The sequence below is a fragment of the Thalassophryne amazonica genome, chromosome 12 (genome assembly GCF_902500255.1).
Source record: "Thalassophryne amazonica chromosome 12, fThaAma1.1, whole genome shotgun sequence".
Taxonomy (NCBI): domain Eukaryota; kingdom Metazoa; phylum Chordata; class Actinopteri; order Batrachoidiformes; family Batrachoididae; genus Thalassophryne; species Thalassophryne amazonica.
The window spans coordinates 2,872,322-2,884,813 of record NC_047114.1 but is presented as its reverse complement, the minus strand read 5'-3'; the positions used below and the strand labels follow the sequence as shown (position 1 = coordinate 2,884,813).

Sequence of the window (12,492 nt, the reverse complement as noted above, 5' to 3'; positions counted from 1 at the left end):
CAACATATTCTGACTTATGGTATGGAAATTGAAGACTTAACAGTATTCCCTGAAAACTCCCTTCTGTCTGATCATTTCTTAATAACATTTACATTTACTCTGATGGACTACCCAGCAGTGGGGGATAAGTTTCATTACACTAGAAGTCTTTCAGAAAGCGCTGTAACTAGGTTTAAGGATATGATTCCTTCTTTATGTTCTCTAATGCCATATACCAACACAGTGCAGAGTAGCTACCTAAACTCTGTAAGTGAGATAGAGTATCTCGTCAATAGTTTTACATCCTCATTGAAGACAACTTTGGATGCTGTAGCTCCTCTAAAAAAGAGAGCTTTAAATCATAAGTGCCTGACTCCGTGGTATAACTCACAAACTCGCAGCTTAAAGCAGATAACCCATAAGTTGGAGAGGAAATGGCGTCTCACTAATTTAGAAGATCTTCACTTAGCCTGGAAAAAGAGTCTGTTGCTCTATAAAAAAAAGCCCTCCGTAAAGCTAGGACATCTTTCTACTCATCACTAATTGAAGAAAATAAGAACAACCCCAGGTTTCTTTTCAGCACTGTAGCCAGGCTGACAAAGAGTCAGAGCTCTATTGAGCTGAGTATTCCATTAACTTTAACTAGTAATGACTTCATGACTTTCTTTGCTAACAAAATTTTAACTATTAGAGAAAAAATTACTCATAACCATCCCAAAGACGTATCGTTATCTTTGGCTGCTTTCAGTGATGCCGGTATTTGGTTAGACTCTTTCTCTCCGATTGTTCTGTCTGAGTTATTTTCATTAGTTACTTCATCCAAACCATCAACATGTTTATTAGACCCCATTCCTACCAGGCTGCTCAAGGAAGCCCTACCATTATTTAATGCTTTGATCTTAAATATGATCAATCTATCTTTATTAGTTGGCTATGTACCACAGGCTTTTAAGGTGGCAGTAATTAAACCATTACTTAAAAAGCCATCACTTGACCCAGCTATCTTAGCTAATTATAGGCCAATCTCCAACCTTCCTTTTCTCTCAAAAATTCTTGAAAGGGTAGTTGTAAAACAGCTAACTGATCATCTGCAGAGGAATGGTCTATTTGAAGAGTTTCAGTCAGGTTTTAGAATTCATCATAGTACAGAAACAGCATTAGTGAAGGTTACAAATGATCTTCTTATGGCCTCGGACAGTGGACTCATCTCTGTGCTTGTTCTGTTAGACCTCAGTGCTGCTTTTGATACTGTTGACCATAAAATTTTATTACAGAGATTAGAGCATGCCATAGGTATTAAAGGCACTGCGCTGCAGTGGTTTGAATCATATTTGTCTAATAGATTACAATTTGTTCATGTAAATGGGGAATCTTCTTCACAGACTAAAGTTAATTATGGAGTTCCTCAAGGTTCTGTGCTAGGACCAATTTTATTCACTTTATACATGCTTCCCTTAGGCAGTATTATTAGACGGTATTGCTTAAATTTTCATTGTTACACAGATGATACCTAGCTTTATCTATCCATGAAGCCAGAGGACACACACCAATTAGCTAAACTGCAGGATTGTCTTACAGACATAAAGACATGGATGACCTCTAATTTCCTGCTTTTAAACTCAGATAAAACTGAAGTTATTGTACTTGGCCCCACAAATCTTAGAAACATGGTGTCTAACCAGATCCTTACTCTGGATGGCATTACCCTGACCTCTAGTAATACTGTGAGAAATCTTGGAGTCATTTTTGATCAGGATATGTCATTCAAAGCGCATATTAAACAAATATGTAGGACTGCTTTTTTGCATTTACGCAATATCTCTAAAATCAGAAAGGTCTTGTCTCAGAGTGATGCTGAAAAACTAATTCATGCATTTATTTCCTCTAGGCTGGACTATTGTAATTCATTATTATCAGGTTGTCCTAAAAGTTCACTAAAAAGCCTTCAGTTAATTCAAAATGCTGCAGCTAGAGTACTGACGGGGACTAGAAGGAGAGAGCATATCTCACCCATATTGGCCTCTCTTCATTGGCTTCCTGTTAATTCTAGAATAGAATTTAAAATTCTTCTTCTTACTTATAAGGTTTTGAATAATCAGGTCCCATCTTATCTTAGGGACCTCGTAGTACCATATCACCCCAATAGAGCGCTTCGCTCTCAGACTGCAGGCTTACTTGTAGTTCCTAGGGTTTGTAAGAGTAGAATGGGAGGCAGAACCTTCAGCTTTCAGGCTCCTCTCCTGTGGAACCAGCTCCCAATTCAGATCAGGGAGACAGGCACCCTCTCTACTTTTAAGATTAGGCTTAAAACTTTCCTTTTTGCTAAAGCTTATAGTTAGGGCTGGATCAGGTGACCCTGAACCATCCCTTAGTTATGCTGCTATAGACGTAGACTGCTGGGGGGTTCCCATGATGCACTGTTTCTTTCTCTTTTTGCTCTGTATGCACCACTCTGCATTTAATCATTAGTGATCGATCTCTGCTCCCCTCCACAGCATGTCTTTTTCCTGGTTCTCTCCCTCAGCCCCAACCAGTCCCAGCAGAAGACTGCCCCTCCCTGAGCTTGGTTCTGCTGGAGGTTTCTTCCTGTTAAAAGGGAGTTTTTCCTTCCCACTGTCGCCAAGTGCTTGCTCACAGGGGGTCGTTTTGACCATTGGGGTTTTACATAATTATTGTATGGCCTTGCCTTACAATATAAAGCGCCTTGGGGCAACTGTTTGTTGTGATTTGGCGCTATATAAAAAAATTGATTGATTGATTGATTAAATGGACTGCATTTATATAGCGATTTTCCATCTGCATCAGACGCTCAAAGCGCTTTACAATAATGCCTCACATTCACCCTGATGTCAGGCTGCTGCCATACAAGGTGGTCATTACACACCGGGAGAAACTAGGGGATTAAAGACCTTGCCCTTAGTGATTTTCCGGTTGAACCGAGGATCCTCTGGTCTCAAGCCCAGCACTTAACCACTAGACCATCACCTCCCCTGTCAGAGTTAATCGTCAGACTTTCAGAGTGTCTATATAAGCTCAGAACCAATGAGTATATCAGGTTTGTTGAACAGGGAAGGGTGGAGACAAATGCGGGACTCAACACAGTAGCTCTGGTTCAAAGAGGTGTTTACTGAATTAATCAGGGAGGTCCGGCACACAGAGAGGCAGTCCAAAAACAGCAAACAGATCAGAATCATCAGGCAAATGGTGTGGTAGGGATAAACAGGCAGGTGGTCAAAACACAACGTGGCAGCAGGACTTGAATAACACAAAGGAACAGAGCTAGAAGCGATGGCACAAGGTGCAACGATCAGGCAAATTATAAGTGCAACCAGTGAAGTTTAAATGTACCTACTAATGAGCTACAGATTGGAAAAACCTGTGGAAAGATCCAGAACAGGGTGTGGCCCAAACAGAGTGTGACGCCCTCCACCAAGCACCAAGCAAGACAGACAAGAGAAATAAGGACAGATAAAGCCCAAGCAGAAAACACCCAGCAAGAGAAGTCACAAATACAGCACAAACCAAACTCCACTTAATCAGACCATTACAACAATGCAGGAACTGCACAGAAATGAAACAGACACCCAAACTAGGCATGGCAGAAAACCGGATGACACACAGTACATGACAGAGTATTATTTTAACACTTTTACACTGGTTAGCATTTTAACATTATAAATGAAGTACCGGTGAATCTTAACTCTGCAAGCGTGATGCTGCAAGTGTTAATTTTGACTCTTTTGAAGTGTCTATAAGGATCTACATTGTTCAACTCTTAGTTTAACCTTATGTAGGGTTAGCATTTTAGCACCATAAATATTAACTCTGTGAGTTAAAATAACTCTGTAAGAGTTCATCTCCAGACTTTCAAAGTGTCTATGTGGGTCCACATTTAAAAGGGCTAATAGTAAAACAGACATTGTTAATCAAGCTCTATTAGTTGCAGATACTTAGGAAATGTGTTTTTTGGACTACAGTGATGTCATTTCCTGACGTTTTAGTGACACTGCCATGACGCCGCTTATACCGCTATGATTAGCTGTTCGCTATAAACTGCAGATCACCCCTCGCTGGCTCTACTGGTTGGGGAGATATTTTGTAAAAATGATTTTGAACAATTATGACATCATTTCATGATATCTTTGTGATGTCATGACATTACACAATTTGATTACAGATGGTTTGCTAATTGATAGGAACTTTACATCAACACTCTCAACTTGTTTGTTTGTGGAGATACAGTAGTGTTCAGAATAATAGTAGTGCTATGTGACTAAAAAGATTAATCCAGGTTTTGACTATATTTCTTATTGTTACATGGGAAACAAGCAGGGGCGGTCTGGAGGTGGGCCGACCGGCCAGCCACCCGGGGCGGCATCGTGGGGGGGGCACGAGTGTGCGAAAAAAAAAAACGGTAAAAAAAAAAACAAAAAAACGAGGTGGGGGGTTGTCCTGACGGGGGAGTTCGGGGTTACATTACGGCAGAGTGCCCCCCCCCTCCCCCCATCTCACCTCTCGTGTTAGGTGAACAACGCTGCACAGTGCAGAGTTTGTGCAGGGGGAGGGGGGAATCAATCAATGTTTGGAGGAGGAGGTGGTCGAAATGGAGTAAGACATAATCATGGATAGGAAACGAGCAAAGCCATCAGGTGCTCAATTTCGAAAGAAAAAGAAAGAAGAAGAGGAGAAACGAGCAAAGGAAAAAGGTATGTATTGATTTATGAATTCCCGCAGCTTCACAGTGCTTTAAACAATGTGGATGCTGAACGTCCACAGAGTTCAATAGCGACACAAAGACTGCAGCGAAACGAGACGAGTCATTGGATAAATGCTGGGCTTTGTCCCGCCCATCGGACGCTCAGTGTGTCTGGGGGTCTATGGGGCAGTGGGCGGGCCTCGGCTGGCCCGGACGCTCAGCTTCTGCATGATGATTGGATGATCTGTCTGAGGCTGAATCCCTTTTTGATTGACAGCGAAATGAGCGAATCAGCGATCTTTTGGTGTAAACATCCGTGGGAGCATTTTTTTTTTTATTTTCATTCTGTTCTGAGTTGAACCGGAGACTTTCTTAATCCTCTTAGCGGCATTTTCTTTGTTAAAAACGACTAGTGACAAATCGAGCTTCTATTTCTGGTGTTTTTTTTGTAGCTGCTTGTGTTTGCAGACTGACTTCTATCACTCTTTCTGACTTCTATCTCAGTTTCTGTCCCTACCGAGCAGCGGGTGCTGCTGAGCTCCTCCACCGTCACAAAGCACTCACAGGCGGACAAACTTCACACGAGCCTCGCGCCAGTCCCAGCTAGCGAGCTAGCTAGGTAGCAAGCTGCACATAATGGCAGACAATTTCAATGTTGTGGATTTTGGTGAAGCCATTTGATAGTCTTCCTTATGAAGAAGCCGTGGCTGCTGTCATGGCTTCAGCTCTCAATGGTTTGCAGGCCAAAGTTAAAGCAACAGCCCCCAGGTCAATGTTTGTGCATTGCTCTGCTCACAGACTGAATCTGGTTCTGTCTCAGGGGGCTAAATGCTTATCTGAGTGCAGAATATTTTTTGCATCACTCTCTGGGTTTGTCACATTTTTCTCTAAATCCACAAAGAGGATGTCTTTTCTTGAGTCTGCAGGCTGCTCAAGGTCACCCAGAAATGCTCCTACTGGATGGACTTTCACATCACAGATAGTGAGCACTGTGGCAAACAGTTATGATGCCTCCTGCAAACTTTTGTATATAGACTGTTTTCCTCTTACTTCTTTTTCACTTCTTGTTATTTATGACAAATTATTGTGGTTTGCCATTTTTGCCTTTAAACAGTGTTAACTTCTTCACTTGTTGCTTCCTGTTACTTATGATACACAATAGTGTTTGTTATTTCTTCTTATGTGTACATTAATGGGTATAGAATTTACCTCTGTCGTTAGTTCATTTATTTATGATACATGATTGCATTTTACCATTTTTGCCACTTTAACGTATAGGGGGTTTTTTTGTACATTTTTTGTCACTTCATGGTATTCTGTAATATACAGATTGTTTAACTTTTATTATTTATATGGTGGGACTTTAATGGCGGTTTAAGTCTTGTTCATTATGGTGAATGATACTCTATGATAATGCAAAGTGCACTCTGTTGGTCAAACTGAATAACGTGCAATATTTTGACCATCAGGTGGTGCTGTAGTGCAGTTGTGCTTTCTTAAATACCTGTACTGTACATAGTTGTAATATGAAGTCACTGAGTCTTTTGTTTTTTTATGTTCAAAAACTTTATTGAAGTAATTATTGTTTATCTTTGTGTTTGTTATTGCAGCAGTCATTAAAACCGGAAATTTGTTCTTGAAAATAGCTGTTGCGAGTTAATTTGTGGGATTGTGGGTGTTCTGGACGAAGTTAGTGTTTTCATGGGTGGTGGGGCGGAGGTGGTGGCCACGTTAGTGTGCGCGGTGGGGGGGGGGGGGGGGCACACGCAGGGGGTTTCTCCCGGGGAGTACATCACTCTAGGACCGCCACTGGAAACAAGGTACCAGTAGATTCAGTAGATTCTCACAAATCCAACAAGACCAAGCATTCATGATATGCACACTCTTAAGGCTATGAAATTGGGCTATTAGTAAAAAAAAGTAGAAAAGGGGGTGTTCACAATAATAGTAGTGTGGCATTCAGTCAGTGAGTTGGTCAATTTTGTGGAACAAACAGGTCTGAATCAGGTGTCCCCTATTTAAGGATGAAGCCAGCACCTGTTGAACATGCTTTTCTCTTTGAAAGCCTGAGGAAAATGGGACGTTCAAGACATTGTTCAGAAGAACAGCGTAGTTTGATTAAAAAGTTGATTGGAGAGGGGAAAACTTATACACAGGTCCAAAAAGTATAGGCTGTTCATCTACAATGATCTCCAATGCTTTAAAATGGACAAAAAAACAGACGCGTGGAAGAAAACGGAAAACAACCATCAAAATGGATAGAAGAATAACCAGAATGGCAAAGGCTCACCCATTGATCAGCTCCAGGATGATCAAAGACAGTCTGGAGTTACCTGTAAGTGCTGTGACAGTTAGAAGACGCCTGTGTGAAGCTAATTTATTTGCAAGAATCCCCCGCAAAGTCCCTCTGTTAAATAAAAGACGTGCAGAAGAGGTTACAATTTGCCAAAGAACACATCAACTGGCCTAAAGAGAAATGGAGGAATATTTTGTGGACTGATGAGAGTAAAATTGTTCTTTTTGGGTCCAAGGGCTGCAAACAGTTTGTGAGACGACCCCCAAACTCTGAATTCAAGCCACAGTTCACAGTGAAGACAGTGAAGCATGGTGGTGCAAGCATCATGATATGGGCATGTTTCTCCTACTATGGTGTTGGGCCTATATATCACATACCAGGTATCATGGATCAGTTTGGATATGTCAAAATACTTGAAGAGGTCATGTTGCCTTATGCTGAAGAGGACATACCCTTGAAATGGGTGTTTCAACAAGACAATGACCCCAAGCACACTAGTAAACCAGCAAAATCTTGGTTCCAAACCAACAACATTAATGCCTCACAGATGTGAAGAAATCATGAAAAACTGTGGTTATACAACCCCTGGCAAAAAATTATGGAATCACCGGCCTCGGAGGATGTTCATTCAGTTGTTTAATTTTGTAGGAAAAAAGCAGATAACAGACATGACACAAAACTAAAGTCATTTCAAATGGCAACTTTCTGGCTTTAAGAAACACTATAAGAAATCAGGAAAACAAATTGTGGCAGTCAGTAACGGTTACTTTTTTAGACCAAGCAGAGGGAAAAAATATGGAATCACTCAATTCTGAGGAATAAATTATGGAATCACCCTGTAAATTTTCATCCCCAAAACTAACACCTGCATCAAATCAGATCTGCTCGTTAGAGTGCATCTAAAAAGGAGTGATCACACCTTGGAGAGCTGTTGCACCAAGTGGACTGACATGAATCATGGCTCCAACACGAGAGATGTCAATTGAAACAAAGGAGAGGATTATCAAACTCTTAAAAGAGGGTAAATCATCATGCAGTGTTGCAAAAGATGTTGGTTGTTCACAGTCAGCTGTGTCTAAACTCTGGACCAAATACAAACAACAAATAAATTTCCACAGTCATTGATGATATGGGGCTGCATGTCAGGTAAAGGCACTGGGGAGATGGCTGTCATTACATCATCAATAAATGCACAAGTTTACGTTGATATTTTGGACACTTTTCTGATGTTTAAGGATGATGAAATAATTTTTCAAGAAGATAATGCATCTTGCCATAGAGCAAAAACTGCGAAAACATTCCTTGCAAAAAGACACATAGGGTCAATGTCAATGAGCAGATCTGATTTGATGCAGGTGTTAGTTTTGGGGATGAAAATTTACAGGGTGATTCCATAATTTATTCCTCAGAATTGAGTGATTCCATATTTTTTTCCTCTGCTTGGTCTAAAAAAGTAACCGTTACTGACTGCCACAATCTTTTTTTCTTGATTTTTTATAGTGTTTCTTAAAGCCAGAAAGTTGCCATTTGAAATGACTTTAGTTTTGTGTCATGTCTGTGATCTGCTTTTTTCTACAAAATTAAACAACTGAATGAACATCCTCTGAGGCCGGTGATTCCATAATTTTTGCCAGGGGTTGTACAACTAAATACTAGTTTAGTGATTCACAGGATTGCTAAAAAAGCAGTTTGAACATAATAGTTTTGAGTTTGTAGCGTCAACAGCAGATGCTACTATTATTGTGAACACCCCCTTTTCTACTTTTTTTTTTTTTACTAATAGCCCAATTTCATAGCCTTAAGAGTGTGCATATCATGAATGCTTGGTCTTGTTGGATTTGTGAGAATCTACTGAATCTACTGGTACCTTGTTTCCCATGTAACAATAAGAAATATACTCAAAACCTGGATTAATCTTTTTAGTCACATAGCACTACTATTATTCTGAACACTACTGTATCTTGGAAAATATGTTGGGGGTTTTTTTCATGACCTCAACCTTTGACCAATCTGCTGACTGAGTGTATCTGCTCTCTGGTTTTTATTTTGTACTCAGGCAGTAGGGCACTGAGTGGGACTCGGTACTCTGATTCCTCTACTCTCTGCACCTTTAGTTCCAACTTTCTCGTCTTGGTACTTAATTTTCTGCGTGTCACCAAGATGGGAACATGAGAGAACAAATAAAACCAGTTTAGTTTTTCATTTTTCTCTTATTCTTTTTTAAAACTGTGAACAAACAACTTAAAAACAACCCATATTTCTATTCCGTTTCTGATTTGAAATGTAAAAACGCCCTCATTGATCCGTTTCATGGCTATCCTGCTCGGGATTCATGAACACGCTGCTTTGCTTCACTTTCATTCGTCTCTGCACTGTCGCACCTCCAGAGGAGTTGCACTTTAAACGCCTCGCTTAAGGGCAGCACTGTATAAACCTCTGAAGAGGGGAAAGCGTTCCTCGCCGTTTCTCCCCACTTTGATTTGACAAGATGAAGGATTCCAAACCTTCACAAACACCAGTGTCTATCCTCTCGGCTGGCTTCTCAGGGCGGCTGAGGTTTTTCCATCAGGCACAAAGTGATTGATATTACTGAGGAAGTTGGAATATGTTGGGAGACGGGAGTATGATGCTCGGCTTAAAGGGGCGCAAAAATAAAATGATGTGTCAAAAAGCGAAAGTGATGGAGGCAAAAAGCATGATGGCAAGGTTCAGGATAAGACTCTGTGAGGTAGACCTTATATCCTGTAGATAAAATACATAAACTGATGCTGTAATGGGTACATTATTGTTTACTACTATAACACTCCAGTACAGTATTGTCATATACTGTACTTTCTGTAATGATACACTATTGTATAACATGCTGTACTGGTTCATTGTACTATGCTATGCCACTCTGTACTATACCAGACAACATGCACAACTACACCATACTATGTTACACTTCGAAGTGTTATACCATACAACATGCAATACTACACCATAATATACTTCACAGTACTATAATCTGCCACTCTATTATAACCAGGCAACATGCAGTAATGTACGGTATGATACTATACTTCACGATAGATAGATAGATAAATAGACAGATAGATTAAAAAGTGAGGAAATGATGGTGATGATGGTAAAAATATTACAGTTATTTAAAATATGATAGTACTGTACAATACTCCTGTATTAAAACCGAGCATCATGCAACATTGTACAGTATGATACTATAAACTATAAACCATGCAAAATTATACAGTACCATACCATACTTCACCGTACTATACTATACCACTCTGTTATACCATGCAACATGCAATATTGTACAATATAACACTATGCTTCACAGTACTATAATATACAATCTATTATAACCAGGCAACATGTATAATGTACAGTATGATACTATATGTCATGATAGATAGATAGATAGATAGATAGATAGATAGATAGATAGATAGATAGATAGATAGATAGATAGATAGATAGATAGATAGATAGATAGATAGATAGATAGATAGATAGATAGATTAAAAAGTGAGCAAATGATGGTGATAATGGTAAAAATATTACAGATATTTAAAATATGATAGCACTATACAATACCCCTCTATTATAACCATACAACATTGTACAGTACGATGTGTAGCACATGGCCTCGATTCGCCCTAATTAAATAAATACATTGATGCTTTCTCAGCAAAAACCTGAGGTTTTGAACTGAGGATAGACTGTGTTTTCACTCCCAACTGAGAAATTCCTGAGTCCATCTGGAGGTGATCTTTGGAGACATCCCCATGGGCCTTCACACTTTGGGCTCCAGATCAACAGAACTGTAACTCAGAGTTCTTCAAAGGAGCCCTTGCTTATTGGTTAACCTTTGGTCACTATGAATTACATGACTGTACTGAACTTCCCCAGGCCAGGAAAATCCATCTTTTATGGCTTCACGCCAAGGCCAGAACCTCGTCAGACACTGCAAGAAGATCTCTTCCACGATAAGACGTGGCCATAAAACTTTGAGCCCTGACAACCAGCTATTATCTCTAGGTCTAAGTAAAGGAATAAAAAAATGCATCAGTATTCTTTAATTAATATATAAAAACTTCTAATGTTGTTTGTATTGATTATTCAAGCAAATACTTTGCATGTATTCCATTTAATTGATATGTGTTCCTTGCAACTGATGTGTGTTAAATGTGATGTTTCTGACTTATCCATGTTTTGATAACAGTGGAATATTCTGTTAACCAAATGGTGTGTGTAGGATGTGTTTAAGCATTTAATAACGTTTTATTCATCCCAAAAATGTCTTAGAACAAATAGTATGCCAAAATAGTTAATGTGTTTAAATAGTGGAATCATTTTTGTCTGCCTTTCTAACACATGAAGTTTTCTGTGAGATTATACACCCTAAATGGGCAGAGTTTAATGACATAAGTCCCCTTTAAAAAGTTAGAACAGAGTTCTCTCTTTCTCTCGACTTGCTTCTCAGCTCTTCTCGCCTCTCTTCCTCTCTTCTTTTTCTTTAAACACTTAACTTTATTTTTGGGTCAACAAGGCCCCAAGCTAAGCTATGCTAAGCTACCATGAGGCTTCATTCATTCATTTGCTGTTATTCTTTGATAACCTCTTAAAATAATAGCCTGATGCTTTTAAGGTTCGTCAAGTCTTTTGAATTTTTAAGAGAACTTCCGATCTCAACTTTTCAAAATAATAGCGAATTTACAGAAAAGTGACTTTCCTTTTCTGTATAACGCTGCTCTTAAAGTTTTATCTTTTTCCAAATTCACAAAGACTTTTAATCTGGCTCCAACAAACTTTTTAAAAGCTACTAGAAAGCATTTTCAACAAATGCCTTCCACCTCTGGAGTCCAGCAACCTGACGACGGTGGACCTGACTGCAAGCAGCCATCCTGTCGGTGAAACGAGCTGACCCTGTAGCCATTGGGATCACCTGGGGAGACCACTGAGTTAACCCCTGATGGATGCTCTGTCCGAACCACCTCTTCAACAGATTAGCTAAGTGACCCAGTTAAAGGTTCCAGAAAAAGGGTTTTGTTGTCAATGGATGCAAAGTAGCTTCTTTTTAAACATATTCATATGTTTGTTTAATAATTTTCTTAATAATAATTTGCTTCAAAATTCATCACTAAATTCTAATCAGATTTATTAAAGTCTTTAAGGTTTATCTCTATACTTTCTTCTGTCTCATGAGTAAGCAAATTGTGTCCATAAATGAACTTATTTAATCACTGTTCACTCAAAATGCCAGTAAACTGTTCATTTCTTGTATACTTGTAAATAAATTGTAAATATTTCTGCTGTGGTTCATTTTGTGTTCAGAAGGAAACCCTTGGTCAATCGTATTGTAGAATTCAGACTTTCAGACCCAAGACTGATAAATTAAATTGAGACTGATAAATTAATGAATGTTTAAATTAAAGTACCTATGCTTTAAGTAGGTGGTGCCCCGAGGATAATAATAATTATTAAACCCTAAAATTGTTAATTTTTGTAACCCATTAAA

General features: G+C 39.3%; 1 protein-coding gene across 1 annotated transcript in view; it reads right to left on the bottom strand.

Annotated features, from left to right (window-relative positions):
* kirrel1b (kirre like nephrin family adhesion molecule 1b) overlaps positions 1-12,492 on the bottom strand; it is a 258,724-nt gene that overhangs the window by 38,306 nt on the left and 207,926 nt on the right. The window lies entirely within an intron of this gene.